The following is a 4,907-nucleotide window of genomic DNA, read 5'->3' on the forward strand; positions in this document are numbered from 1 at the left end:
CCACCAAACCTCTGCTTGGCTGCAGATTAGCTGTGAAAAAGAGAGAAAACACATGCAGGTTTTTGGTTTTTTTTCTCATTATGTGGTTTAAATATTAATATGATCCATAAACACAGAAGCTCTGGGCCTATTTAAAATCAAAAATGCTGCCTCCTGCCACATCTAGGCCAAAACCCAGGGAGGGCTGGGAGTCAGGAGCAAGGACATTGCCCCTTATCCTGAGAAAGTCAGTGTCCCCCAGGGCTCAGCCCTGTCCCCTGCCTGAACCCCCCATGGCTGAGGGTGCTGGGAGTGTTAATGAGACCAACCTCCGGGGTTTGTGGCAGTGGGGAGCCCACTCCTGTCCCCCCAAAGCATCCCTGTCCAGAGTCTGCTGAGGATGGGGTGGCCAGGGGAGGGCCAGGGAGCGGGACAGGGCTGCAGGAGAGGGAAGTGCCCCAGAGGCAGGGGTGAGAGGGAGGGGACAGAGATTACTGTCTGGTAATTAGAAAACAGGGAATCCCTGTGGTGTCTAACGTTATTTTAAACCTATTTTTTGCTGTGGTTAATTATTGGGCAATCCCAAAGCTTTCTACTGAAAAAATGTGCAGCTTGTCGCATCTTCATCTCCAGGGAAAAGTCGTGAATAGCACATTTGGGGAAAGGGCAGTTTTGTACTAGGAGGGAGCCCTTACTCCAGGCAGGGAAAGGGCATTTTAACACGAACTGCCTCTCACTGCTTTGCCTGGCACTAACAGCCCCTTGGCCTCTGCTCCTTCCCCTCAGAGGCATCTCCCCACCATGTGCTGACATCTATCTCCTTCCTGACACAAACTCAGCAAAGTCAGGAGGAAAAAAACCCCAAACCCCAGCCCCAAACATTTAACCCCCATTCAAACCTCCCAGAGACATAAGAACAGGGAAACGTATTTTGAGTGTGATCTGTGCAGAGACATTTCCTGCAGATGTTCTAGCAGCGTGTGAGTCTGTGTCTGTCTGTCTGTCCAATGAGGTAACATTTGAACCATTTTTGGGTGCCTTTTTCTGTCCAGCTGGCAGAAGGTGAAAGTCTTGACAACAGGAAAGCAGAGCAGGTTTAGGGGAAGTCAGGAGCCGTGCAGAGGGAGCAGCAGCTCTCATGGGACCTCCACTGCTGCTATGCTTTTGGGGCAAGTCCTGGGGACACAAGACCTGGACTGTCTCACTGAGAAGGGCTGATTTTAAAGCCCTTTGCAATCCATCAGCTAATTAAAAACATGAGGAGCCACTAAAAGCCTCTGTGCGAGGACACGCTGGGCGGCTGGTGGAGGTGGTATTTTGTGCAGGAGGGAGGACATGCTGCTGAAGGCTTCCCTGCCCATCCTCAGGCCCAGAGACCCCCCAGCCCCAACAGGTCTGTCTGCCCACAGAACAACTTGAGCATGAGCAATAATGCCTCCCTGCTTGCTAGTGTCCATGTGTCACTCAAAATATTCCACATTTTTCACCCTGAAGTCTCCCTAGTCATGTCATTCTGGGATACTTCTCCTCTTCTGTGCACTCGGTTCTGCAAAAAATTATTGTTTCCCTTTGCTGGGACTAATTTTCATTTAAAGAAAGTCTTGTCATTCATAGCCTGTGGTCACAGTTTCAAGAGGTAGCTCTTCACCACAGCTTTCTATACAGATTCACCTGTTAATGAGGTGTTGCTAACACTCTTCAAGGATTAACAACATTTCTTTGAAATTTTTTTATTAGAAACTCTGTTCACAGAATCACAGAATCACAGAATCACAGAATGGTCAGGGTTGGAAGGGATCTCAGGAGATCATCTAGTCCAACCCCCCTGCTAAAGGAGGTTCCCTACAGCAGGTTGCACAGGAAAGCGTCCCGGCAGGTTTTGAACATCTCCAGAGATGGAGACTCCACAACCTCTCTGGGCAGCCTGTTCCAGTGCTCCAACACCTAAATCATCACCCTGTTGATGATTTTATCATGGAGAGAAAGGCAGCGGGGGACCTTGCGTGCTGGGCACTGATGGCATCTTCCAGCATCCGGGCAGTTTGGTGTAGGGTGGACTGTAACCAGGAGTTTCTGCTCAGAGTGAGTATTCATCCTTATTGCACTGTGTTTTTATTACTTGCTGACCATTTCCATTCAGAGTGCTAAACTTGCTTGCCTATAGCAAAGCAGAAATGACTTTAGCTTCCCCTTCAGCTAAGCCATTAAAGCATTAACCTGAGGGTCCTGAGGGGGATGCATCAGACAGCGGTCTAGGGGGATGCATCCTCCTCCACGCAACACTCTTCCTTCTCCCATGGAGCCTGATGACCCAGTGGTGGTGACAGCGACATGTGGGACAGCAGCGGCTCCTGGTGCTGTACCTGCCCCCTCCCCTCCTCGGCATTGTGCTGCCTGGGCAGGATCTGCCAGGATTCTGTTTCCTCCAGGAAAATCTGAGAGCAAGGGCTGTCAGGATCTGACCTGCATGCCACCATCCAGGAAGCTGTCCCTGAGCATCTCTGGCCAGGGCTTTCCCTTTGTTGCCCCTCTTAGCAAGGGGATAAGGAGGACCCTCCTCACCCTTTTCGGGAGAAGGTGCACAGAGTGGGCACAGCCCTCTCTGCAAGGGCTCAGGCAATCAGCCGATGTCTCATTCCCCCCTCTCGCCCCCGGTTTATCTATTTGCCTTGCGCTTTCCTCCCCTGGCTCCTGGCAGAAGGACAGCCCGAGAGAGAGGGAAGGGTTTCCCAGCAAGGCCATGTCCCCACAGGATGGCAGCCTTTCCCGTGCTCTGGCACACCAAAGGGCTCCCTTTGCTCCCCTGCCCCCTGTTCCAAGGGAGATGGAAACCCAGGACACAAGGCTAGTGGGCACATAGACCCAACGGGGCTTGCACAACTCTGGCATTTCTTGGCTTCTGATTGATTTGCAAGTTAGCCAGCGTTACGTAAAGATCAGGAGTAGTGTGAAAGTTTACTAGCTTTTTCCCTCTTTGTTTTTTCTTTAAAGCAAATTCTGATACATGCAACCACTGTAACCCCTCATCTCCTTGGCATCATCATCTACATTTGGGCCCTGGCACACAGATCTCTGTGATCTGAGGTTAAAAAAACAGTAACTTCCTTCATTGGCAACAAAAAGGGCTCCAAACACATCCCAAACCCCCTCCCCTTAGAAGTGTGTAACACTGACACACTGGGCACATCTCTGCAGATCATTGCTGCTGTGTCAGGTGCGTAGATTTGGGAGACACAGCCAGAGGAGACTGCAATGATGTGTGCTCTGCATCCTCGCCCCAACCTGGACTTTGTCCCTCCGGTGTAACCTCTTGTCAGGACTGGCTTGGAAAACCACCAGCTCGTGTGACAGGAGCAGGTAAGAGCCGAGTCCCTCGTTTCCCAACCCCTGATCCAGCCGTGGGGTTTTTCCAGGGGTTCTGTACACAGCCCACACAGCAGGACTGGAGCTGGGTTATGTAGCTGGTGCTTAGCTTGCAATTAACTGGCACTTTAATGGAAAAATGTAAGGTTGGGACGTGGTGTAGATATATGTGGCATATCTCACAGTGCAGCACAAGCCAGGTAAAAAATTAATCTCAGTCAGAGGGGCTGAGGCAAAATGATGGAGTGATATAAGTTGACCAAAACTCAGAATTGTCTCTGCCTCAAAGGCCATCCTCAAGCTGTCTTGCAGAGACCTATCACAAACCATGAGGGCCCTGAACTCTTCAGAAGATTGTTCTTTTACTGGGAAAGGGTGGGCTCAGCCTGGCCTGGAGGAGCTGCCCTGCCTCAGCAGAGGTGCTGACAGCTGGGCAGGGGCTTGGCAAAACCTGGTGCTGCTGAGGAGATCCCTGCCAGCCACTGCACACGTGGCCCCATGGCTCTGCCTGATGCTCTGCCCAGCTTGCCCTTTCACAGTCCACGTTGGCCCAGACCACTGTGAGGACTGGGTGCCAGTAGGTGTTGCCACTACTACTGTGCTGGGAGAGCAGTAAATCGGGGGGTGCCAGGGTGGGAGGAGATGGGGTCAGGGGCACTCACCACCCACCAGCTCAGGGCCGCTTGGAGAGCCATTGGCCACCACCTACAGGCATCTGTCATGCCTGACAGGGTGGCTGCCACCTCCAGCATGCTGCAGAGCCCGCGGCTATAGATGTAGCTCCTTGGCCGGGCAAGGAGGTGATGGGGGCTTTAGCACAAGAGCTCTTTGAGATCCCAACATGAAGGAGCAATGCTTCTCCTGTGCCCGTTCCCTGCTCTCAAACCACAGCGTGCAAAGCGATTATCTACCTAAACCACAGTGACAGTAACTGGGAGGTCCAAGGGCCACTGGCCCCAGTCTGTGGTCTGCTTTGGGGTCAGGGGAGAGACACAGCTACCCCTGGGGTATAGGCAGAGGCTGATCGGTGAGTCGCTGGGCACCAATGCAGGGACTCTCCTCCTTGAATCACTCATTTCTTCCAGCGTGTGCTGCCGTATCTTGCTGGCACTATTTTGGGAGGGTTACTCAGTCTGTGTAAGGGTCTAGATGTAGGGAGGCCCTGTGTGGGGTAGGTTCAGCATGTGACCTCTCGAGGGGCTCAGGGACAGTGTGCCGTCACGTGAGGTGGACTGGTAGGTCCGGAGGGAACCAATGACCCAGCTGGCAGTCGGGTCCCTGCTGAGAGAAAGGGAATTTCCATGCTTTGCTTGCAGCGCTTTCTCTGTCAACAGTTCTTAGTCTGTCGGTCATTTCGTTAGCCTCCTGTCAGGGGAAAAGGCAAACAGCTTATACCAGACTCTCTGCTGTCTTTAAGGACAGCAGTGTAGTAAAGTGCTAGTTATCTGCACACACGTGTATTTCAGCATACACAAAACTGTGCATAGCTGACACAATATTTGCACACATGCACTTTTATTTCCTTGCCTTAAATGCTGTGCTCAGAGGTGCCGTACCAGGGGATT

This window comes from Antrostomus carolinensis, unplaced genomic scaffold, assembly GCF_000700745.2.
Source record: "Antrostomus carolinensis isolate BGI_N321 unplaced genomic scaffold, ASM70074v2 scaffold17906, whole genome shotgun sequence".
NCBI classification, from domain to species: Eukaryota; Metazoa; Chordata; class Aves; order Caprimulgiformes; family Caprimulgidae; genus Antrostomus; species Antrostomus carolinensis.